Below are 26,701 nucleotides of genomic sequence, written 5' to 3'. Positions count from 1 at the left end.
CCTCCAAGTGCACCCTTTGTATCCTTCGTGGGCGCGCTGCTTCATTAGGCTGGCTCCACCACCTGGTGTGGGACCTCCAGTCTCAAGAGACCCTCTCAACATCTGGCGTTAGCTATGATCTTTGTGTACATATGCTTAATCTTTTTATTGACATTTTATAAGGAAAAAGAATGTGGAACAAATTAGGCAGATGTATAGAACAATAAAAAATAAGCTATAGTGGGTCTGATGTGCCACAGCACTTTAAAACATGTACAAAAAATAGAGAATGGGTAGGTATTTCAAATTAATTTTTTTAGAACTTAATATGATATATATGATAAAATATTTTTCACATATAATATTGTTGGTTGAGTTATTAATCTAGGGTCAAATTCAGTCATTCCTTTAAAAAAATATGTATTTTAATCTTCTATTAAATAAACTTACCACTTTTTAGTGTCATTTTTTATTAAAAAATTTAGGATGATTAGTGTAGTAAAACAAGAAATGGGATTGGTATCTTATTAACCTTCTGAAAGATAATGTAGTTGAATTTCTGAACTAGGGAATATTGATATGACGTATATGAAAGTGAGTTTTTTCTTATAGAAAATCTGGAGAACACTACCTATTACGTCCTGAAAGAAACTAAAGGGAGTTATTGGGTAACTATAAACTGAACTGGTCACAGTGGAAACCAAAGTGCTGTTGCTGCTTCTTATTGGAAAATCTATTTCTTTACTACCTTAACAATTAAAAAATAAGCGTAGCAAAAACAAACTAACTTTAATGTAATTCTTTAAATGATCCTACCTATTTAAAATGTTACAAAAAAGGACACCCCGTACAGGAACCAAAAGCAACGTACGATGATGTGAACTGTCATTCTTTTGTTTGTACATTTGAATAGTCATTCCAGGTAACAGGATTTCATAAATAATGAGAGTGAAGTTAGCTCAGTGTCATTTCCATGTGTGATCACAGCACATACCACAGTGAGCAGATTTGTGGTACCTCATGGGATGGATTGGAACATCCTGAGTAGAATATTCTGAGTAGAAAGTTTTTTATCCAGAGATTTTGTCTTATTTGTAGAATATGAAAACAGAATATTTTAATGGTATTTTGAAGAGAGCTTCTCAAATGTCAGTATCATTTGTTTATGAAGTTTTTTTTTAACTTGTAAATTGCATGTACTTAACATAAGCCTTTCCTATCAGTGTTAGGTAATAACCAAAGACAGTTTGTAAAGCCGTAGTATAGTTTTCAATCAAACAGTACTCCCATTATTCTAAGACTGGGCAGCTTTGAACAAATCTGGCCAAAGCTACTATTAGGTTTTCGTTACAGAATAGTCCATGGAAAGCTGCAGATGGTTTAGGGCACCCATCTAAATATGTTCCGTTCTAGGACACACTCGAGAAATAGGCCGGGGGGCGGGGAGGTTCTCTTGTTATCCCCCCCCCACCAACTGCCAGTAAAACCAAACCAAACCTATTGCCATCGAGTTGATTCCGACTCCAGTAGGTTCTGGTTAATTGAGGTTTTGTCCTGACTTCTGTTCTCAGATACCTGTCCAATTTAACACTTTATTATTTCCTCTTTTTCCATGAAAATTAAGTCATAAAAAGTTAGAACTCTAAGGACTCTTAAAGGTCTTATCTAGTCCAACAGTCTCATCGTCTTACTTTACAGCTTAAGAGTTCATATCTCCCCCCGCCCCCCACACACACACTCAGATACAGACACACAACCTCTTCCAGAAATGTGTGTTGGTATAGGGACAAAAGCAAAACCAGGTCAAGGGGAGGAAAGTGTTTCAAGGCTATGGTTAAGAGAAAGAAGCTCTGTCACCTTGTTTGGAAACGTAGCCATTTTGTCAGGGAAACTGACACTGCAGAGCACCCATCCCGACTACAGCAGCAGACAGGAAGGGGCAGCCTAGTACGTGTGTTCATTCGCCCCGCTCGGTGGTCGTGCCTGACCTGACCGGGGGAAGGGGGTTTACAATAGCGTCTTTATTTTCTGCAGAGTCTCAGAAACAGATTGAAGTAAAGTGGAGTTTGTTAAATCCCTTTTAACAAATGCTGCAGGAAGCCCTAACCATCACCTACTGAGCTGAAGCAGTAGGTCACTGCTCACAACTAAGCAGTTGCTGAGGACGTTGAGTTGCATCGGAGGCAAGGTTCTCAACAATTCTCCCAGCCCAGGGCTGGAAACCTTTGAAGTGGTTTCAGTCAGGTCCTTCATTCATGTTTTGAGGTTTTCTTGTAATTTGTTTTCTGTTGTGGGGTGAGAAGAGAAAGAGAGGACTGAGCAGAGAAATAGGAAATACTTTTGTTGCATACCTCCCTTAGAGTTGCTTCAAAAACAACTCTTTTTAAAAAAATATGTGTTCCATACATGGGCCCAACTAGGAAAATAGATTGTTTTATACATAAAAGATTTAAGACAAGAATGAGATGGATTGTAAAAAAAAAAAAGGTTTTTAAAATGTTTAGTACACAATTCATGAAACCATTTTATCTCAATATTATAGTATTCTCCTTTTTATCTTGAAGAGAATTAGGGAAAAATTAAGATGTTTTATGTTCTTAGAGCACACTTAGCCAACAAAAGAACAGGATGGCCCAGTCAGGGCAAAGAAGCCTATTAAGTGCCAAGCACTGTGTCTTATGTGTGTTCTCTTACTTAGCTTAATGATCACAAGAACTCACTAAGCTTATTTGTTTACTTACCTTTTACATTTGCAAATGAGAAAACTGAGAGACTTGGAAATGTCGAATAATTTTCCTTAGTCACACAGCTTGCATGTACCAGAACCAGGATTCAAACTTGGTTTATATGCTCCAAACCCTTGATTTTTTGTATATTATTATTTTTTTTATGTCTCAGCACCCATACAGAAAAGGTAAAGCTTGGCCCTAAACAACAACAGTACACAGGATGAAGTATTTCCATTGTCACGGAGCCCACACGTTGTTAAGTCCACAGATACTTAGTGACTGTTTATTAGGTACAGTTACCTTCTTAGGTACAGTTACCTTGTTAGGTACTGTTATCTTGTTAGGTACGGTTACCCTGTTAGGTACGGCTACCTTGTTAGGTACGGATACCCTGTTAGGTACGGCTACCCTGTTAGGTACAGTTACCCTGTTAGGTACGGCTACCCTGTTAGGTACGGTTACCCTGTTAGGTACGGCTACCTTGTTAGGTACGGTTACCCTGTTAGGTACGGCTACCCTGTTAGGTACGGTTACCTTGTTAGGTACGGCTACCCTGTTAGGTACGGCTACCCTGTTAGGTACGGTTACCCTGTTAGGTACGGCTACCCTGTTAGGTACGGTTACCCTGTTAGGTACGATTACCTTGTTAGGTACGGCTACCCTGTTAGGTACGGTTACCCTGTTAGGTACGGCTACCCTGTTAGGTACGGTTACCTTGTTAGGTACGGCTACCCTGTTAGGTACGGTTACCTTGTTAGGTACGGCTACCCTGTTAGGTACGGCTACCCTGTTAGGTACGGCTACCCTGTTAGGTACGGTTACCCTGTTAGGTACGATTACCTTGTTAGGTATGGCTACCCTGTTAGGTACGGCTACCCTGTTAGGTACGGCTACCTTGTAAGGTACGGCTACCCTGTTAGGTATAGTTAACTTGTTAGGTACCAACGGGCACTTTTATCATCTTTCCCCTCAAAAAGCTTCTATTTAATTTAAATAGAAATTTAAAATTTAGTTTTGTGGATAGTTTTAAAGGTATGCATGCAGTCCTAATTTATCACGTTATGTGCACTTTCTTCCCATAAAGCAGTAGCTCCAATGTGAATTATTCATGCAGAATCTGGTTCCTGATTGTGGACCCACCGTTTGCTCTGAGTCACTCTGGGAGATCAGGTGCCGGTGATGTGTTAATGATGGTTTACATCAGAGGTCAAGAAACCATGGCCAAAGGGCCAAGTCTAACCCAACTTCTGGTTGTGTAAATACAGGAGTACTGGAACACAGCCTCGCTCATTCTGTCATGATTGCTTTTCTCACTACAGCGGCAGAATTGAGTAGTTACCACAGAGACCGTATGGCCTGCAGAGCCTAAAATGTTCACTCTCTGACCCTTTATGGAAAATGTTTGCCAACCCCTGACTTAAATCAGCATTGTAAGAAGGGTCACTCTAATACCAAAATTACTCACACGCATATACATGTGTAAACGCACACACACATTGTGTTATGTTGTGTAGACAAGTGTGTATGTAAAAGAAGTGTTACCTGGGAAATGTCTGTTTTTTTGTGCTACTTGTGCCCAGGTAGGCCACTTGCCTCACTTCTTTGCCCCGAATATTAACTGTTAGTGTTACATTCCTGGTCATATCTGTCTGGAGGAACATTTGTTACTTAACATTTTTTTTAGGAACAGCTATCCTTCCTGTGGATAAGAACTTAATGCTGGTTTTATGTGTTTGTCACGTCTTGCCAATGTTGTCACAACCTGGGGGATAAGATTTCTGTTTGAACAGGATAGGCCAGGGTTCCTCCAACTTCTGTGTGCATGACAGTCGCCTAGAGATTGATTGCTGAGCCCCACCCGCAGAGTTCCTGATTCAGTAGACCTGGGGTGGGAACTGGTAAGTAACTGCCTTTCTAACAAGTTTCAGTTAATCCTGATGCTGTTATTCTGAGGACCACACTTTGGAAACCATTGAAATATTAAAGCGGTAGCAGGGATCCATGAAAACATTCACTGAGATAGCTGAGTCCTTTGAAAATTTATCACCCTTTCCCAGAGAAGGTCTTGTGGCATTAAGAGAATTTGTTAACCAGAAAACCCACTGCCATTGAGGTGACTCATAGTGACTCTACGGGACAGAGTAGAACTGCCCCATAGGGTTTCCACAGAGTAGAACTGCCCCATAGGGTTTCCACAGAGTAGAACTGCCCCATAGGGTTTCCACAGAGTAGAACTGCCCCATAGGGTTTCCAAGGCTGCAATCTGTGGAAGTGGACTGCAACATCTTTCTCCTGCAGAGCGGCAGGTGGGTTTGAACTGCCGATGTTTGGGTTAGCAGCTGAGTGTTTTAAACACTGTGCCAGCAGGGCTCCTTTCAGAGGATTTAAGTAGGGTCAAAAAAGCAGAATACTAAATAAAATATATACTATAAAAATGTGTAAGGCCGTGGACAAGAAATGGGAAGTAATATGCCATAAAAAATGTTATTAAGACTGGAAGGATAAAACGGTCCTTCACTATTTCATATTATTTTTTTAATTGAAAGACCTATATTCATTCACATACTTTCTACTTACGGGGTGACTGACCTTGGCCATATCACGTCACCCCACTAAACTTTAGTTCTTCATGTAAAAATGAAAAAAGCAATGCCAAAATGTTACAAGGATTTGGTCAGAACTAACTATATAAAAAGCATGTTGTAAAATTTATTCAGGTGTTAGCTAAAGGTTATATAAATTCAAAATTTTGATTGTGGAAGGAAATAGAAAATATACCTGTTATGACATTATTCCATCATTGGCATAAAGGAAACTTACAAAGTTTTTTAGAGGAAAGAAATTATCACAATGACTTAACTGAGTTATTAAGTGTATTGGTTTCATTTGTTAGGTATTTCATTTCAATTCTGAGGTTTGGCCTTCAAATTTCCATTAATTTGGACTGTTTAGACTTTTGAGGTTTTCATTTGTCAAAATTGTTAGCTCTTGGGTATTCGCAACGCAAATATTGATGTGTAGCTTTGGCCTGTTAGCTATCAATGGAAATCAGAAAATCAATAAACTTAATAGCTGTTCATTACACAGTTGATGCATCTGCAGAACTATGTTGGGTACTGTCAGTGAGTAATCAATTCAGTCAAAATCTATTACCAGATCACTGCCAGAAATTTTATATAATATACTATTTTATTTATGACTTTATATAGCTAGTACAGCACTTTTTCATGAAGCAGTTCTTTGGCTTGTGGGGTTTCCTATTGCTTATAATTTGTGGTCCACCCGTTCGGAAGCACCTACCACCCTGGAGGCACCGCTGCTGGCTTAGCCTTGTCTTGTATAAGCAGGGCTGTAGCTCTCGGGCCACATTCCACCCTAGGATTAATTTTATCAGTCCATTTACTCAGTTTGCACTTACTGAGTCCCTACTGTGTGCTGAGTACTGTGGGAGTGCATGTGTCTGGCCTCTTCTGTAGTGTATCATCTAGTGGGGCAGAAAATAAAAAACTGTCATACAAGTAGAGCAAAATAAATGCCACGTTAGGTGTTCAAAGAAACAGTCAGGAGGGATCTGAGAAGGTTTTGTGAAGGGTATAGTGTTTGAGCTGAATTTTGCAGAAGTAAAAAATTCACATGGTGAACACTCATGATAGACATTCCAGGCTGAGAGAAGGACCCTCAGCACTCCATGCTAGAGAATTTCACAGAAAAGTCCCTAATCAGACATACAGGTTTGAGGAAGGATTTCTGGAGAAGGTAAATTCCAGGCCGGAAGATAAAGAACAAGTAAGAGTTATCTAGATGAAAAGGGTAGGAGAGCGTTCCAGATAGAGGGAACACCATTTGTGAAAACTAGAGACAAAAGAACACGGCTCCTCAAATAATGGAGAATTGAGTGAAGATTTGCATGGCAGCAACCAGGTGATCGTGTAGGGAGACGATGTGCTCCAAAAATAGAGGCTAATGATGCAGACTATTACAAATCCTCCTTTAACAACAAAAAAAGAAGAGGAAAGAAAAACCCTCCAGAAATTTGTTTGGGCTAGAGAGCAGATTTTTAAAGATGACATAAATATCTGCTGTTCTAAAAACATAGCATAAGTATCAGCACCGTGAAGGTCCGTGAAAGAGGAGCGTGGCTTGATGGAAGCAGATGGCCTTTTTGTGTGTGAAATAAGATGTGACTGTTTTTTGTTTTGTAGCATGATTAGGATTGTTCTCTACTGAGGAAAAAAAAAAATAAGAGGAAAATTTTCAAGAATGCTTGGCTTTTCAAATTTTAACCCAAGACTTTTAATAAAAATTCTTGCAATATCTCAGTTTTTAATACAGGGTGTCTCAGTCATCTAATGCTGCTATAACAGAAATACCCCAAGTGGATGCTTTAACAAAGAGGCATGTAATACAGAGTAGGAGGCTAGAAGTCCAAATTCAGGGTGTCAGCTCCAGGGGAAGGCTTTCTTTGTCGGCTCTGGGGGAAGGTCCTTGTCATCAATCTTCTGCTGGTCTAGGAGCTTCTCAGCACAGGGATCCAGGTCCAAAGGATGCAGTATTCTCCTGGCTCTTATTTCTTGGCAGTATGAGGTACCCCTGCCTCTCTGCTCCCTTCTCTCATTTATATCTCAAAACAGATTGACTTAAAACCCAACCTTTAATATTGTAGATTGAGCCCTGCCTCATTTACATAACTACCACTAATCCTACTTCGTTAACATCATAGAAGTAGGATTTACAACACACAGGAGAATCATATCAGATAACAAAATGGTGGACAGTCACACAATACTGGGAATCATGGCCCAGCCAAATTGACAGATATTTTGGGGGGACACAATTCAATCCATGACACAGGGCATTAAGGATTTTTGAGTGGGTTTGTTCTTGTTGTTTTAAATTAGTCTTGGGTGAGGAGTATTAAATTTGTTTGGTCTTCACTTCTGAGAGCTTTAGCTGTGATAACCAGGCTATTCATGGCTCCAGTCACCTGGCAGCCATCACAAGGCAAGAGATCTTCCCTCTCTTTCCCATCCTGTTTATTTTCCCTGTCCTCTATCTCATCTTCCTCTTTTTCTTTATATTCCTCCTTCCTGGTTTTTTAGCATGTCTCTTATGTCACGTTTATCTCCCCGCTCCCCTCTTTCTTGCCTGTTTCTCTACCAGCCTCTGTTTCTCTTCCTTAACTGTCTACACATATAACTAAAGTCGGTGTTAGGTTTATTCTACGTAATAAATGTTTTGTTTGTCCTCTTTTAAAATACATATAAATGAGATATTTTACATTTGTCTGAGACATGTTCTGTTATTCATCAATGTAAGTATACATGATTTGCTTACTTTTGTGTTCTGTTCTTTCCCCATGGGTCAGTGACATTCAGCTGAAAGTGAACACTAATCCTACCTTATAACTGTGCATAACACTTAGGAGGAAGCTGCTGGTGGTCACCTCCAGTTGTTACCAGTGCCTGTGGGTACTTTTAGCACAGGTTGGGTTGGGATATTTCCCTAAGGTCTCTATAGGATAGAGGATACAATTAAACTAATCTAGGCATCACTGTCAATAAATTGTACACCTGTGAAAAGTTGACCTGGAAAAGTTGTGTGATAGATATACTTACCAAAAAAAAAAAAAGAGTAGGTGCCGAGGCTGCTTATGTGCAGCCAAACACTTCATGGTATTTGGTTTTTTGGTTTGGAGTTTCAGTGTCATGGTGTCATGAGACATCCCAGTTAATTGGCCTAAAAATGTGTTTAATGCTTGTCTTCTACCTCCTGGTTTGTTGCGTAGTGGCTGAGATCTTAAAACGTTGCAAGCAGCCATCCAAGGCACAACAATTGGTCTGTATTTGCCTGGAGCCACAGAGGAAGAAGGAGTCGGGAACAGCAGGAAGAAATGAATGTTTGGCTAATTACTTCCATGAATAGCTGCCTCCTTTGCCACAAGACCAGGAGAACCAGATGGTGCCTGGCTACCATTACTGAACATTTTGATCGAAGATTCTATAGAAGAACCTTGATTGAAAGTGGGAAAATGCAGAACAGAACTTCAAATTTCTCATGGAATCGAGCCTTTCTAGAGTCATGGAGGCTGGATAAACCCCTGAAAATTATTGCTCTGAGATAATCTTTAAGACTTAAACCAAAAATACCCCCTGAAGTCTTCTTAAAACCAAGCAATAAGTTTAGCTTCACCAGTAAAGAATGTCTGCCTTGAGCATTGTGCTCTATTAAGATCTACCGATGTGGGATCAAACTGACAACAGCAACTCGAAAGATTAGATAGGAACCTTAAAGAGCAATGAGTCTATGTTAATAGGGGAGGAACAATTCAGAAAAGAAGGGTGAGAATGGTTGCACAACTCAAAGAATGTAATTGCTGTCACTGAATTGTACACGTAGAAACTGCCAAATTGGAGTATGTTTTGCTGTGTTTATTCTCAACAGCAACAAGATAAAATTAACTATAAAATAATAACAATCCGGGGAGGTTTCATGGGAAAGTTAACTAATGTATTTTTACGCAAATAACGCGTGCTTTCTATGTTTGTTTGCCAACTGCTCCCTCTCCCCTCTCCTGACAGATATTTTCTTAAGTGCCACTATGCAAAATTTTTTTCCACATGTTGCTGTAAAAAATTAGTGTAGCGTATTTATGAAATACCTTGCACGGGGGAGGAAGTGGTTGGCAAACAAACGTAAAAGGCACGCGTTACTTGCATGAAAATCGATACCGTGACAGCCCTCTACTTGATTTTCTCCTCTGTAACATTCTCTCCAGGCTGAGGCATAGTCTTGTGAGCTCAGCACAGTGATGTTCCCCTGCTCTCCTCACCTCAGGCGTTACTACCTCATGGGTGTGCGCCACACCGACTTTCTTCATCATACGTTATGGAGACGAATCATTTTGCCAAATTGAAGTGGGAAAATAATAATCTGTGCGCTAAAGACAAAAGAATAATGTATACAAAATGTTGCCTGTCTTGGATGGTGTCTTTGATATTACCAAATAAGTTGCACTGTCATCAGAATCTTTAATAATTAAAAAAAAAAACCAAACCCATTGCTGTCGAGTTAATTCCAACTCATAGCGACCCTATAAATTTTTTTTTTTAATATAGGACAGGGTAAAACTGCCCCATGGGGTTTCCAAGGAGCTCCTGATGGATTTGAACTGCCGACATTTTAGTTAGCAGCCATAGCTCTTAACCACTATACTACCAGGGTTTCCCCTTAATAATTACTCATGGAAAAATCATTTTATTCCATTACACTGGATTCAGAACTGACTCTTTACTATAACACTGACAGCCTGCCCTAGCAGCACAGTGCAGCGACTGTAAGGTGGTATCTGATCTTGGCTTGAGTCAGCGTTTCCAAGATAACTAATGGGGCTGAGTACTGGTCATTGGTAGGTATTCCTTCATCTGGGATGTACTACTCAAGTTTTTAAGGCATTTTTATATTGGGTTACCTTTTACTAATTCTTTGTCAATTTTGTGTTGGAGTTATGTTCTCTCAGATCTTAATTTTTGTGTCTTCAAATTTATTGTCCTTTCCTTTACGTTTTGTACTTTTTTATGCCCTGTTTCAAAAATCTTTTCCTAATTGGTCATAAGCATATTCTCTTATATTGTCTTCTAAAAGTTTTTATAGTTTTGTCTTTCACATTTAAATCTTCAATCCACCTGGAATTGATTTTTATGTATGATGCAGTATCGTGGTCCAAGAGGAGTTCTGGTGGCACAGCGGTTAAAGTGCTCGACTGCTAACCAAAATGTCGGTGGTTTGAACCCACAAGCCGCTCTGCAAGAGAAAGATGTGGCACTCTGCTTCTGTAAAAATTACGGCCTTGGAAACTTTATCCCCAAATCAGTCATTGAATACTGATCAGCAGTGCCAGCTCGGTCATCAGTCAAGTTTACCAAAGTATGTGGACCACTGCTGGGGGCTCTCTGTTCTGTTGTATTGCTCAATTTATTTATCCCTCCATTAATAGTCCACGTATCGCTAGCTTTATAGTACGTCTTGATATCTGCTGAGACAAGTCTCCCACCTCGTTTCTCTTCTCTGTGAATATTTTGGTTATTTTTGATCTTAAGTCTTCCATACAAACCTGAGAAAGAGTTTCAACTAAATAAATAAATAAGTAGACTGACTAACCAATTGATACGCTAGGATTTTTACTGAAATTACATTGAATCCATGGATTGGTTTGATAAGAAGCAGCATCTTTATGATATTGAGTCTTGTTATCCTTCAACATGCTATATTTCTTCATATTTATTTAGGTTCTTCTGTAGTTTTTGTTAATAAAGTTTTATAGTTTTCTCCTGAAAAGACCGAAACTTCATTTGTTGAACTTATTTCTAGATGCCTTATGTTTTTATGTTATTAAAATGGTATCTTTTTTTAAAATTACATTTTCTGTTCATGGCTGATGTACAGAAATGCAGTTGACTCTTGAATATTGATTTTGTACCTAATCGATAAATTATCTGTAGATACTTTTGGGTTTTCTACACAATCAGATGATCTATTAATAGTATACTTTTTGTGTCCTCCTTTCCAATTTTTATGTCATTTTCTTTTCTTTTATCCTACTCAACTAAGACCCTGAGTACCAAACAGAAATTGTGATAGCTATCACCATTATCGTGTTTGTGATCACAAAGGGATTGTTTTTAACATTTCACCATTAAGTGTGGTGTTTGATTTACCATTTGTTTTTTAGAGGGGGGTTTTTGTTTTTTTTTTTTAGTGGATTCCCTTTTTCATATTAGAGATGTTTCCTTCCATCCCTAGTTTGTTATTACTCTCAAAAGAATGTTGAATTTTGTTAGTGTTCAGTTTTTTAGTTTATTTTTTCTTCTTTAATCAGACAGTCTTATGAATTACATTAATACATCTGTTGTTGATCCAAATTTGTGAGTCTTGGACTAAATCCAACATGATCAGGAAAGATTATCCTTTTTACACTCATTGATTTCATGTGTTTATGCATAAACTATTCATGTCTGTGTGTATGTATGTGTGTTATGTATATATGTATGTGTGTGTGCATGTGTGTATATATGTGTGGATATGTATATGTATATTGTGTATATGTGTATGTATGTAGATATATGTGTATGTATGTATACATATAAGCTTTTTTACCCTTTTTGCATCTGTGTTCATGAGTTACACCTATAACTTTTCTTTTTCTTTCGTTCTTTCTGTCTCTCTGTCTTTCTTTTTGTGTTGTTCTTGACTGCTTTGGGTAGCAAGATTGTGCTACCTAACAAGTGAGTTTGTGTAATGTTGGAATCATCTTTTCCTTGAAGGTTTGTTTGTTAGAACTTTTCTATAAAATCTTCTGAGCCTGGTATTTACTTCACAGAAGAAGTTTTAGCAGATGATTTGATTTCTTTATGGGTTAGAGGGCTCTTAGGACTGTTCACTTCATTTTTGGTCTTTGTGGAGTCCGTATTTCTTGTAATCTTAGTAATATATTTAATTTTATTTTTAAAACATATTATCTTTATTATATATTGTTTTGTTCAGCAGAAATATCATTTAAAGAATCTTGTTTTTCATAACCCAGGAAATAGAAGTCTGTGTTCAAACTTAATATCCCTTTCCAATGTGACTTATCATATCACTCCACTAAAACTGCTTTTCTCAAGATCACCAATACTCTCTTCTTTGCCAAACCTAGTAGAATTATTCTCATTATATTCACCTTTTCAGCAGCCTTCAGCATAGCTGGCTATGCCCTTCTTTTCGAAATACTCCCTCATTCATATGGCAGAATACTTACCTGGTCTTCCTGACAGCCCTGGCCAGCCCTTTCTCTTTTTCTTCTACCCAGTCTCCAGATGTGGGTGTTCCCTGAAATGCAGTCATTCTCTTTTCTCTCTCTATATATTTTCTCCTTGAGTGATCTTATCATTTACCACTGGTGTAAATTCCATGTGAATGCTTTTTACCTCCAATTTTACATTTTCAGCCCTGACTTTCTAAACTTGTACTTTTTTTTTAACGTATCTACTTGGATGTCATACAAACATCTCAGAGTCATCATCTTTAAAACTGAACTCTTTGCTCCTTATCTTAGTAAATGGCACCACCATTTATTTATCTAGATACTTGAGCTAGAAACTTGAAAGTCAGCCCTGATTTCTTTCTCGCCATCACCCTCCACAAAAGTTCTGTTGATTGCAGATGAATCTGGAAGGCATTATGCAGAGTGAAATAAGTCAATTACAAAAGGACAAATACTGTATGAGATCACTACTGTAAAAACTCAGGGAAAGGTTTACACACAAAAAGAAACAATCTTTAATGGTTATGAGGGAGGGCAGGGGTGGGGATGGAAAAACACTAAATAGACAATAGATAATTGGTAACTTTGGTGACGAATAAGACAGTACACAGTATGGGCAAAGCCAGCACAACTTGTACAAGGCAAGGTCATGAAAGCTCCATAGACACATCCAAACTCCCTGAGGGACCGAATTATTGGGCTGAGGGCTATGGGGACCATGGTCGCGGGGACCATCCAACTCAATTGGTATAACATAGTTTATAAAGGAAAAGTTCTACTTTCTACTTTGGTGAGTAGCATCTGGGGTGTTAAAAGCCTATGAGCAGCCATCTAGGATACTCCAGTGGTCTCACCCCTTCAGGAGCAAGGAAGAATGAAGAAAACTAAAGATAAAAGAGAAAGATTAATCCATAAGACTAATGGACCACAAGTACGAAGGCCTCCACCAGACTGAGTCCAGCACAACTGCATGGTGCCTGGCTACCACCACCAACTGCTCTGACAGGGATCACAAGAGAGGGTCCCAGACAGAACTGGAGAAAAGTGTAGAACAAAATTGTAACTCACAAAAAAAGACCAGAATTACTGGCCTGACAGAGACTGAAGAAACCCCGAGAGTATGGTCCCAAGACACCCTTTTAGCTCAGTAATGAGGTCACTCCTGAGGATCACCCTTCAGCCAAAGATTAGACAGGCACATAAAACAAAACGAGACTAAAGGGGCACACCAGCCCAGGGACAAGGACAAGAAGGCAAGAGTGGACAGGAAAGCTGGTAATGGGGAACCCGAGGTTGAGAAGGGGCGAGTGCTGACACATCGTGGGGTTGGCAACCAGTGTCACAAGACAAGACAATAAACTTGTTTGCTCTGTAAACCTTCATTTAAAGTACAATAAAAAAAAAAATTAAAAAGCACCCCAGAAAAAAAAAAAAAAGATTGAAGGTTTGAGTTTAAAAAAAAAATTGATTTTACACCCAAAATAGGTCTCCATCTTCTCTCTTACCCCTGGCCTGGGTCTTCATCGTGTCTTGCCTGGACTCCTGTAATAGACTCACAACTGAGAGGTATCTCTAGTGTCTCTTGATTGTTAGAAAGAGTGACCAATGCCTGTCATAGATGCGTGCTTTGGGAAGGCCTCCTGAGGTCCTGGCATTTAAGATAAGTCTGAATGACAAGAAGGATCCAGCTATGCAAAGGGCATTCCAGGCAGAAGGAACAGCTTCTATAAGCTTAGAGGACTTAAAGAGCTGCCAAAAAAGCCAATGTATCTAAGATAAGAGTTAGAGACTTGGTTTAAGAGTTTAGTAGAAAGATTATTTGAGCTTTGTTAAGTTAGAGTTTGGATTTTATTCTAAATGTGATAGAAAGCCAGTGAGAAGTGATGATGTGAATTTAAGGAGTGAGAGAAAAAGTGAAGGTGTGATATGAATCTGCAGTTTGGGGAAAATATCAAGGTTGGAGCTAAAGATGGGAGGGTCATCAGCATGTAAACCAGGAAAAAAAAACGAAGCCCGTTGTCGTTGAGTCAATTTAGACTTATAACAACTCTGTAGAACAGAGCAGAACTGCCCCATAGGATTTCCAAGGCTATAAATCTTTACACAGGCAGAGCGCCACATCTTTCTCCTGAGGAGCGGCCGGTGGATTCAAACCAATGACCTTTTAGTCAGAAGCTGAGTGCTGTAACCACTGCACCACCAGGGCTCCTTCCATCAGGTATATAGATGATATTTATAGCTATAGGTCATTAGGAGAAAGAATATAAGTAGAGGAAAGAAAGGTTCCCAGGAGTGAGCTGGGTCAGTCCAACATTTAAAAAAAAAAATAGAGGAGCTAAAACAACAACAAAAAAAAAACAAACCCATTGCTGTCGAGTTGATTCCAACTAATAGTGACCCTATAGGACACAGTAAAACTGCCCGTAGGGGTTTCGAGGAGCGGCTGGTGGATTTGAGCTGCTGACCTTTTGCTTAGCAGCTGAGCTCTTAACCACTGCGCCACCAGGGCTATGTTAGAAGAGTTAGTCCGGGAGAATGAAGAGGAGTGACCAGGGAACCAGGGCTGTGTTAGAGGAGTTAGTACAGGAGAAAAAAGAGGACTGACCAGGGAACCAGGGCTGTGTTAGAGGAGTTAGTACGGGAGAATGAAGAGGAGTGACCAGGGACCCAGGGCTGTGTTAGAGGAGTTAGTACAGGAGAAAGAAGAGGAGTGAGCAGGGAACCAGGGCTGTGTTAGAGGAGTTAGTACGGGAGAATGAAGAGGAGTGACCAGGGACCCAGGGCTGTGTTAGAGGAGTTAGTACAGGAGAATGAAGAGGAGTGACCAGGGAACCAGGGCTGTGTTAGAGGAGGAGTTAGTACGGGAGAAAGAAGAGGAGTGACCAGGGAACCAGGGCTGTGTTAGAGGAGTTAGTACAGGAGAAAGAAGAGGAGTGACCAGGGAACCAGGGCTGTGTTAGAGGAGTTAGTACAGGAGAAAGAAGAGGACTGACCAGGGAACCAGGGCTGTGTTAGAGGAGGAGTTAGTACGGGAGAAAGAAGAGGAGTGACCAGGGAACCAGGACTCTTTTAGAGGAGGAGTTAGTACGGGAGAAAGAAGAGGACTGACCAGGGAACCAGGGCTGTGTTAGAGGAGGAGTTAGTACGGAGAAAGAAGAGGAGTGACCAGGGAACCAGGACTCTTTTAGAGGAGGAGTTAGTACGGGAAAATGAAGAGGAGTCACCAGGGAACCAGGGCTGTGTTAGAGGAGTTAGTACAGGAGAAAAAAGAGGACTGACCAGGGAACCAGGGCTGTGTTAGAGGAGTTAGTACGGGAGAATGAAGAGGAGTGACCAGGGACCCAGGGCTGTGTTAGAGGAGTTAGTACAGGAGAATGAAGAGGAGTGACCAGGGAACCAGGGCTGTGTTAGAGGAGGAGTTAGTACGGGAGAAAGAAGAGGAGTGACCAGGGAACCAGGGCTGTGTTAGAGGAGTTAGTACAGGAGAAAGAAGAGGAGAGACCAGGGAACCAGGGCTGTGTTAGAGGAGGAGTTAGTACGGGAGAATGAAGAGGAGTGACCAGGGAACCAGGGCTGTGTTAGAGGAGTTAGTACAGGAGAAAGAAGAGGACTGACCAGGGAACCAGGGCTGTGTTAGAGGAGGAGTTAGTACGGGAGAAAGAAGAGGAGTGACCAGGGAACCAGGACTCTTTTAGAGGAGGAGTTAGTACGGGAGAAAGAAGAGGACTGACCAGGGAACCAGGGCTGTGTTAGAGGAGGAGTTAGTACGGAGAAAGAAGAGGAGTGACCAGGGAACCAGGACTCTTTTAGAGGAGGAGTTAGTACGGGAAAATGAAGAGGAGTCACCAGGGAACCAGGGCTGTGTTAGAGGAGGAGTTAGTACGGGAGAAAGAAGAGGAGTGACCAGGGAACCAGGACTCTTTTAGAGGAGGAGTTAGTACGGGAGAAAGAAGAGGACTGACCAGGGAACCAGGGCTGTGTTAGAGGAGGAGTTAGTACGGAGAAAGAAGAGGAGTGACCAGGGAACCAGGACTCTTTTAGAGGAGGAGTTAGTACGGGAAAATGAAGAGGAGTGACCAGGGAACCAGGGCTGTGTTAGAGGAGTTAGTACAGGAGACTGAAGAGGAGAGACCAGGGAACCAGGGCTGTGTTAGAGGAGTTAGTACAGGAGAAAGAAGAGGAGTGACCAGGGAACCAGGGCTGTGTTAGAGGAGTTAGTACAGGAGACTGAAGAGGAGAGACCAGGGAACCAGGGCTGTGTTAGAGGAGTTAGTACAGGAGAAAGAAGAGGAGTGACCAGGGAACCAGGGCTGTGTTAGAGGAGTTAGTACAGGAGAAAGAAGAGGAGAGACCAGGGAACCAGGGCTGTGTTAGAGGAGGAGTTAGTCCGGGAGAATGAAGAGGAGTGACCAGGGAACCAGGGCTGTGTTAGAGGAGGAGTTAGTCCGGGAGAATGAAGAGGAGTGACCAGGGAACCAGGGCTGTGTTAGAGGAGTTAGTCCGGGAGAATGAAGAGGAGTGACCAGGGAACCAGGAGTCTGTTAGAGGAGTTAGTATGGGAGAATGAAGAGGAGTGACCAGGGAACCAGGGCTGTGTTAGAGGAGGAGTTAGTCCGGGAGAATGAAGAGGAGTGACCAGGGAACCAGGGCTGTGTTAGAGGAGTTAGTCCGGGAGAATGAAGAGGAGTGACCAGGGAACCAGGAGTCTGTTAGAGGAGTTAGTATGGGAGAATGAAGAGGAGTGACCAGTGAGGAGAAAGAACACCAGGATATGTGGTGTCACGGAAGCCAGCATAAGAAGGACAAGTGGTCACTCGTACTTATTGCTGCCGAAGAGTCAGAGAAGAAGAAGCAATACAGTCCGTCTCCTGGGAAGGACCATCATTTAGCAGGTCTCAAGTATAATGGAAAGATGGATTTTAAGTACTCTTCTAGACATTCTTGAGAAAGATAAACAAGTATCTTCCACTTTCCTGGAAATTTTTAAAAAAGGAAAGAGTCCCCAGGCAATTTCCTTCCCCAGTAAACGAATACCAGATTCTTTGACGACAGTAGCCGGTGTTCAGCCCCGCACTCAGCAAGTATTGACTGAATGTCTTGTGAGTGCCTCGTGTGATCCAAGCACTGTGCTTTTTCAGACTTTCAAACATGTTGCTTGGGTCCCCGTTTCGTGCTGGTTTGACCCATTTCAGTTTTGTAGCAACATTTCAGGATGTTTAGTACCCCTTTGGATCAGATCAGGCTCTGTTAGAGCTTACAGCTTTGCGGTGTCCCTGACTGGACGTCAAGAGATAAGTTCTCCCCAGCAGTCACCCCGTGGAGGAACAAGTAAGCTTGTGTAGAAGAATCTCATTCCTGTAGTCGTCACTTTTGGACAGAGACTCTTTCGAGTCAATAATTATTGTTTGAGGAAGAAACTGGCTTTGTGAATGTGTTTACTGTACAAGATTTTTAATGGCGGGGGCCAGAGGGAGACGCTGCAACTTATCCTCTAAATCCATTTTCTGACTGTTTTGGCCAAATGGCTTTCTGATGCGTCGGACAGTAATTGCTTCCAGGGGCTCGTTTCGCTGTCTGAGTAACCACTGTCTCCTGGCTTCTAGGTTATTGACCTCCTGCGTCCATCTGGCTGCCAGGATCAAGCCCTGAGTCAGCCTGTAAAAACGGTTCTTGAAATGTTTAAAATTAATTGTGGATTTGCAGTGGTTTCATTTTCAAAGGTTTATTTTTAGTGCTAATATTGTTATATGATATCATTTTTGTGATTATTAAATGAGTTTAAGTAAGCCTGGAAGTGTGTCCCCTGGGTGTATGTGTGTGCATGCATATAAAATTTATATTTTTAATCATTCTTACTTAGCATTCCTGGGTTGGGATTTTGTTCCTACGTTTTTTCCATTTTTTGTTTGGAGTAAAACGTCAGGCTTGTCCAACGTAACTAGTATTCCCTGATTTTTCCAGTTACAGGTGCTTCAAATTGGTACATACACCTTCAGAGGTTTATACATTTCTCTGTTTGTTTGGACCCATTATAGATTTTTTTGTTCAGCTTTTAAGATACATAAAAAAAAAAAAAATTTTTTTTTTTTTTTTACTACATAGCAATTGCCACTAGCATTGCCGTCTCCCCCTTCCCAGAGATCACAGACGTTCAGAACACCCGTCACCTGTTGGCGGTTGGTGTTAACCCAGAAGACTTGAAATGTATGAAGAATAGAGTGCTGAGAAATCAGGTTCTCATGGTTAGAATTGCGCCCTAAGCCACTGACCTCCCAGCTGACAGGGGATGTTGTCACCAGATCTGTGTGTAAGCGCGGAAAGCTGTGGAGGTCTTCTTGCCATCTCCTGTCTTGTACCATCCCTCCGTTCACTTCTTTAGAGCTCCTTGTGCAGGGTGTACCCCAGGGCAGGGTGTCCACTCAGTCCTGATGTTTCAATCAGTCCCTCACCCCTGGATGTTTCCTGTCTCCAAACTGATCAGTCCTACACGGCCCTGTTCTTTTCTGTGGAACCAACAGCCCAGCATTACTTCCTTCCAGAGATCACATTTGAAGTCTGATAGACCGTATCTTAGAAACTTAATGGGAGGACTTGCCTCAGATAGTACAGTCGTGAAAGTAGGATTGAGAACACAAATTTTCACGGTCGCTCACTTCACCCGCCAGTAGAACGGGATTTGCCTGTCACTTTGCGGCTTTATGATTTGAAGCGTATGTTTGCCATGAAGGAACACTACTAACAGAAGATAATACTAGTATTACTTTGTTCCTATAGCTGGTTTCTTTCCAAGTCACAGAGGAGTGGGCTAGCATATGTGTTGTTTCCCATTTGTGAATACCTTTATTTCTTTGTTTACACTCTGCTGCTCACCATGTCCACATGGCTCTGTACAGAGTATCGGAGTCTCGGTGTCACCCAGCGAATGTGGAGGTGGACTGCAATACTGCAATTTGCTTTGTTGATATCGTAATGTATTGGAAACAGGTTAAAATATGGAAACTTTTCTCCATTTTTATAAGGCTATAATCATCACTGATATGAGGTTTCCAACTTAAAAGTTTGCTACACTTTTTCTCTTAAAGTAGAATTTTAAAGATCAAATCATTAGCCTACCCTACCAGGTTATTTTAATTGAAAAAATCATACAACTATACATACAATTTATAGCTCCAACTTAAAAGAAAAAAAACTAACCAAACCCCTTGCCGTCAAGTCAGTTCTGACTCACAGCAACCCTACAGGACAGAGTAGAACTGCTCTGCCCCATAGGGTTTCTAAGGAGCAGCTGGTGGATTCGAACTACTGGCCTTTTGGTTAGCAGCCGAGCTCTTAACCACTGCATCATTAGGGTTCCATCTCTGACTTACATTACATTGTCAAGATTTCATGTCTGTCCAAAGTTAAATAAGAATCATATGTGTTCCTTGATATAGCTGGACCAACAGTATTTTAACACAGAACCCACCAGACTTCAGTCATATAGATAACGTGGTATGTAGGGCTTTTCTTGATTAAAAACCAAGAAACTCGTTTGCGTTTCTTTGAAGGGAAGAGCGGTAACGAAGACAAAGCATCGGCAGCTTCATTGACCAAACAGAGAGGAGGTTAGGATTACAGACTTGAGTGCGCGGTTCAGGATGTGTATGTAGGTCACTTCTTAAGTGGTGACTGAGGAGTGGAAATTACTGAACCATTCAACTTGGGGTCTCCGTGCCCTGGCTCTGTTGCCTGGACAGTTGAAATTTCCCTACATGTTTCAGACTCCTAAACATATGCGCTCACGTGGTTCCGTAAACTCACTTTGTTCTTTCACGTCCCAGAAAAGTTGCCGTCTGTTACTCTGCCATCCTTTATTCTCCCATCTGATTTTTCTGTCATCAGTGACACCTCATACATTTTCCAGACACCATTCACTGACCAAAAAAAAAGATTTGTCATCAACATTTTTTTTGTCATTTAGATCATTATTTTCTTATGTGGCACCTCCTTTTATAAAGAAGCATGAATATGGCTCAGTTTTTCGCTATAAAAATGAAAATTTGCAATAGCAGTATCTATTTGTGATAAATAACATTTTCGCAACTTGATCAGTTTCAAAAAAAAAACTATTGTTAAAGTGGACGTAAGTAATTGACAGCGGCTTTCCAATCTTACTTTAAGTGCTGTTGTTACCGGCTGCTGTTGAGGTGGCCCCCAGCTCCTGGCAACCCCGTGCACATTGGAACGACACACTGCCCGATCCTGGTCCTGTGCCATCCCTGTGCTCAGTTGCAGATCGGGCTGCTGTGACCCACAGGGCTTTCACTGGCTGACTTTCAGAAGTAGATCTCCAGGCCTTTCTTCCTCATCTGCCTTAGTCCGGAAGCTCCGCTGGAAACTGTTCAGCATCACAGCAACACTCAAGCCTCCGCCGACAGACAGGTGGTGTTTGCACGTGAGGTGTATTGGCTGGGAATCGAACCTGGGTCTCCTGCATGGAAGGCGAGAGCTTTACCACTGCACCACCACTGCCCCCTCATTTTAAACATAGTGTCTAACTAGTTAAATAATTAACACTTGGAGAGTCTCTAATTTTTTTAATCATTTGTATTTCAAATTATTCCTGAAATTGAATTTCAGTGTATACGACATTTTACATCCTAATGCTAAAATTCAGCTTAAAGACTAGGAGCAAAGTTTTTACTAAGAATCAATTTTATATAAAATGCAGACAACCTAGAATAATTAAAGCAGTTAAAAAAAAATAATAAAGTTGGATGACTTACACTCCCTGATTGTAAGACTTACTATAAAACTACAGTAATCAAGACTGTGGATTATTGTAAACTTAGATATGTAGATAAATGGAACAAACTGGAAAGATAAGAAATTGACCCACACGTATATGGTCAATTAAATTTCAACACAGATACAAAGAGAGTTCAATGAGGAAAGGATATTGTTTTCAACAAATGGTGCTGAAATGCTGGACAGCCTTGTGAGGTGATGTAAACACTGACCTGTATCTTGCATCACATGCAAAAATCAGCTTGACATAGGTCGTAACCAAAAAAACCCAAATTCATTGCCACCAAGTCAGCTATGCCTGAGGGCAACCCCGTGTGTTACAGAGCAGAACTGCTCCATACGGTTCTCTTGGCTGTCATCCTTACGGAAGCAGATGGCCAGGACTTTCTTCCCCAGCACTGCTGGACGGGTTGGAGCCACTAACCTGTAGGTCAGCAGCCAACCTCAAACCACTTGTGCCACCCAGGGACCTTGAAATGGATTCTAGGCCTAAAGGTAGTGGCTAAAATGGTAGAGCACCCAGGAGAGAACCTTTGCAGCCTTGAGGTATTGAATACGACACAAAAAGCATGACCCATTCTAAAAAATGATAAATTGGACTTTTTTAAATTAAACTTCTACATTAATGGAAAAAAAAGGCAAGTCACAGAATAGGAGAAAATATTGGCATTATGTGTGTCTGACAAAGGATGTATATTAAGAGTAATTAAAGAGCTCTCATGACTCAATAATAAGAAGACAACCCTATTAAAAAATGAATAAAAATTTGAGCAGACACTTCACAAAAAAAGAAGATAGACCGATGACCAATAATTGCATGAAAAAAATGCTCAGCATCCTTTGTCATTGGGAAGTGCAAATTAAAACAACAGTGAGATGCCAGCCCACACTATTCAAAGGGCTACAGGTTACAGCATGGTGACGCCGAGCGTTGGTGAGAGTGTGGAGCAGCTGGTACTGTCCACACTGCTGGTCGGGGTGTGAAGGAGCACAGCCACTCCGGAGAATGGTTCCCTGGTTCCTTACAAACTTAAACATGTATCTACTGTACAAGCCCAAGACCCAAAAAGCCGTTACAATACTAGGTATTTAACCAAGAGAAATGAAAACGTATGTTCCCACCAAGACATATACAAATGTCGTAGCAACTTCAGTTTTTAAAAAGCAGAACCTGAAACAACCTAAATGCTTATCAGCAGGTGAATGAATAAACAAATGTGGCTCTTCATGTAATAGAATTCTACCAGCAATAAAAGGAATAAATGAAGATACACCCAAAACACGGATAAATCTCAGAAACATCATGCTGAGTGAAAGATGTCAGACATGAAGGAGTAGGCCATTCTAGGAGATGCAGATCAATTCATAGTGGCTGCAAGCAAATCAATGATTGTCTGGGGTCAGGGTTCACACAGGGATCGACTACAGAGGGGCACAGGGAAATTTTTGGTGGTGATGAAAATATCTTGATTGTGATGTTTGTTATGCAGGTGTATACATTTGTCAAAACTCGCCAAATATGTGCTTTAAAATGAGTGTGGTTATTATACATAAATTATACCTCATCATGCTCATTTTTAGAAATGCAATTTGAAGTATGATAAACTTTATGATTTTATCATTAGTATCACACAGAAGTAAAATTTTGCTGAAGATCATTCAAAAGCAGTTACAGCAGTACGTCGACAGGAAACTGCCAGAAACTCAAGCCAGATTCAGAAGAGGATGTGGAACAAAGGATATCATTGCTAAAGTCAGATGAATATGGCTGAAAGCAAAGAATACCAGAAAGATGTTGACCTGTGTTTTATTGACTATGCAAAGGCATTCAGCTCTGTGGATCATAACAAATTATGGATAACATTGTGAAGAATGAGAATTCCAGAACACCTAGTCGTTTTTTTAGTCGTGCTCATGCGGAAGCTGTGCATAGACCAAGAGGCAGTCATTCAAACAGAACAAGGGGTATTGCATGGTTTAAAGTCGAGAAAGGTGTGCATCAGGGTTGTATCCTTTCACCATGTTTATTCAATCTGTTTGCTGAGCAAATCATCCAAGAAGCTGGACTATATGAAGAAGAATGGGGCATCAGGATTGGAGGAAGACTCATTAACAACCACAATATGCAGATGACACAACCTTGTTTACTGACAGTGAAGAGGACTTAAAGAACTTGACTGATGATGAAAGACCACATCCTTCAGTATGGATTACACCTCAATGTAAAGAAAACAAAATCCTTATAACTGGATCAATAAGCAACATCATGATAAACAAAGAAAAGACTGAAGTTGTCAAGGATTTCATTTTACTTGGATCCACAATCAACTCCCATGGAAGCAGCAATCAGAAAATCAAATGACACATTGCTTTGGGCAAATCTGCTGCAAAAGACCTCTTTAAAGTGTTAAAAAGCAAAGATGTCACTTTAAGGACTAAGATGTGCCTGACCCAAGCCTTGTTTTTAGTGACCTCACATGCATGTGAAAGCTGGACAATGAATAAGGAAGACTGAAGAAGAATCGATGCCTTTGAATTATGGTGTTGGCGAAGAATATTGAATATACCATGGACTGCCAGAAGAATGAACAAAACTGTCTTGGAAGAAGTACAGCGGAATGCTCCTCAAGGATGAGGATGGTGAGTCTTCATCTCACATAATTTGGATATGTTATCAGGAGGGACCAGTCTCTGGAGAAGGACACCGTGCTTGGTAAAGTAGAGGGACAGCGAAAAAGAGGAAGATCCTCAACGAGATAGATTGACACAGTGGCTGCAACAATGGGCTCAAGCATAACAACAATTGTGAGGGTGGCTGAGGACCAGACAGTGGTCGCTATGATTCGGAACTGACTTGACAGCACCTGACAACAGCCACAGCATACCTGATTAATATTTCAGTAAAATACCCTTGCTTTTAGGAAAGAGAAATCAATATCTTCTACTATCTTCTATCATCCTTCCTATCCCATCTCGGTTTAAGAGATCAAAATTGTATATAAAGGTGGTGAAATGTATAAGCATACACAATCATAGGTATTCATTGTTTAGGCTCTCAGAGATTCAGAGGCCCAGGAACCAAAAGTGCAGTGTCGAAAACAGGTATTTTTTGTTACCAACGGTTACGGCTATTTCAAGATCAAGTGAAATAACGGACACAGAGGTGCTTTGTAAGCATGACACATCCATGTACCTAACCATGATAGTCAGCTCACAGTATCTTATGAACAAAAGTTGCAAAGAAAAGTTAGCTCCATTTGGTGTTGGAGAGGGCGTGAGCTATGTCATGTCATGTGCGTCCAGAAACCTCCAGCACCTCGTCTTGCACCTTGCACGTATAGATGTTAAATGCATGTTGTCTGAATTCATTTCATTTCCTGTTTCTGAACCCCAGTATTTTTATCAATACATTCAGGGAAAATTAAGGCATGTGGAGCAGCGGACTATTTTCTTTAAACTTAGGGGCACAAACATAAAGTGCTTGTAATATTTTAACAGGTATTAGAACTCACCACTTTGTACTGATTACATTAAAGCTCAAATACAAATTCGTTAGGCACCTGTTTGCTTTTGACATCACAAAGGAACGGGTCACGAAGGAGTGGAACTTAGGGCATCTGCTTACCCTGGCCTAACAAGTCCACTGGTTTAGACAGTCAAGTCCTTATGGAATTAAATCTCATTGCTTCTAATCCACGTGTGACTTTCTATTAAAGATGAAGACGAATGGGGAACTGGTCTTGGGGGGAAACATACATGGAAGTCGAACCTATTATCACCATCTTTGTGTTTTAACAAGTTAACAATTTTTTTTTAACTCCCCATTTCGCCTTCGCCTTCCCCCATCCCCTGGTAACCACCACTCTTCTTTTGTCTCAGTGGATTTGCCTGTTCTAGATATTTCATAAAGTGGGATCATGCAATATTTGTCCTTTTGTGTCTGGCTTATTTCACTCAGCATAACGTTGTCAAAGTTCATCTGTGTGGTGGCATTTATCAGAACTTCAGATCTCTTTATAGCAGAATAATACTCCATTATATGTACAAACCTCGTTTTGCTTATTCATTCTTCTGTTGATAGGCACGTGGCTTGTGTCTGTCAGCCATTATGAATAGTGCTGCAGTGGACAGTGGTGGACGTGTCTATTCGAGTCATGACTTTCAGTTCTTTTGGGCATATACCTAGGAGTGGAATTGCTGGGTCATATGGTGTTTTTTGGAAACCCTGGTGGTGTAGTGGTTCAGTGCTACAGCTGTTAACCAAAAGGTTGGCAGTTCAGATCCTCCAGGTGCTCCTTGGAAACTCTATGGGGCAGTTCTACTCTGTCCTACAGGGTCGCTATGAGTCAGAATCGACTCAACGGCAGTGGATTTTTTTTTTTGGTTATGGTGTTTTTATGTTTAACTTTTGACAACAGTTTTCCACGATGGCTGCACCATTTTGTATTCCCATAAAACATTTTTTTTTTTTTTGGTAGGAGACTCCTGAATATACTCCTCACCCCCAGCCCTGTCCCATGGTGTTAGAGGTAGCCTGCAGCCATGCAGTCCAGAAGGTAACCAGGCTGGCATTAATGCCCATGGCTGCTGGTTCACTCCCCAGTATGTTTTATTTCTTTAACCTTAATGCCACACATGCGCCTTTTTCCTAGCTACTGCACCGCCAAAACATAAACTTGCAAGCAAAAGCAGAGGCATTACTGGTATGACGAGAGAAAAAAAGATTTTTTTTATCTCCTCTGCACCTGGGAATGAGCATAAAACCCTTTGCCGTCGAATTGATTCCGACTCATAGCAACCCTGTAGGACAGAGCAGAACTGCCCCATAAGATTTCCAAGGAGCAGCTGATGGATTCAAACTGCCGACCTTTTGGTTAGAAGCTGAGCTCTTAACCGCTGCACCACCAGGGCTCCAGGGCCTTTTAGGGAATATAAGAGGGTTCATCTGGGCACATCCTGTGGGACAGAGGATTGAGGGGATATGTTGCCTCTGGGCTGAGTATTTGTTTCTGGGAAATCTGTCTTTTCATTTCGTTGTCATTCTCCAGCAAACTGATGGGTATACCCTGTAAAATAAAAGATTGCGGAATTATCATGTGAGTTTATAACACACTTCTGGATAAACGGTGTTTTGATCGTTCAATACTCTTCATTTCCATCTTGTTGATGTTCTAATTCCAGCACAACTTTTAAAAAATAATAATACTAAGGATTTAAACCTGAGATAATAATTCTAGGTAAAGAACCAGGGATTTTGAAATGTCAAAGTTATTCTTTATTTTCAGTAGTTGTTTTACCCTCGCAAATGTTTGTCATAGCCGGCCACTACTGATATACATTTTACGCAGATAACACACACCTTCTACGTTTGTTTGCCAACCACACTGGCCCCCTACAGGGTGTT

The 26,701-nt window shown here is 40.9% G+C and overlaps 1 protein-coding gene and 1 long non-coding RNA gene across 2 annotated transcripts in view; both read left to right on the top strand.

The window, feature by feature from the left end:
* The window catches only part of RSRC1 (arginine and serine rich coiled-coil 1), a 382,940-nt gene that overhangs the window by 335,806 nt on the left and 20,433 nt on the right, over nucleotides 1-26,701 (top strand). The gene's annotated exons all lie outside the window — the stretch shown is intronic.
* Nucleotides 513-5,537, top strand: LOC126066471 (uncharacterized). Its single transcript, XR_007515105.1, has 3 exons — nucleotides 513-3,178; nucleotides 3,233-3,304; nucleotides 3,449-5,537. It is a non-coding gene; the product is annotated as an uncharacterized LOC126066471 (long non-coding RNA).

Source organism: Elephas maximus, chromosome 23, assembly GCF_024166365.1.
Source record: "Elephas maximus indicus isolate mEleMax1 chromosome 23, mEleMax1 primary haplotype, whole genome shotgun sequence".
NCBI lineage: Eukaryota > Metazoa > Chordata > Mammalia > Proboscidea > Elephantidae > Elephas > Elephas maximus.
Note: the sequence above shows the minus strand (reverse complement) of the source record. Positions and strands in the feature narration are given on the sequence as shown.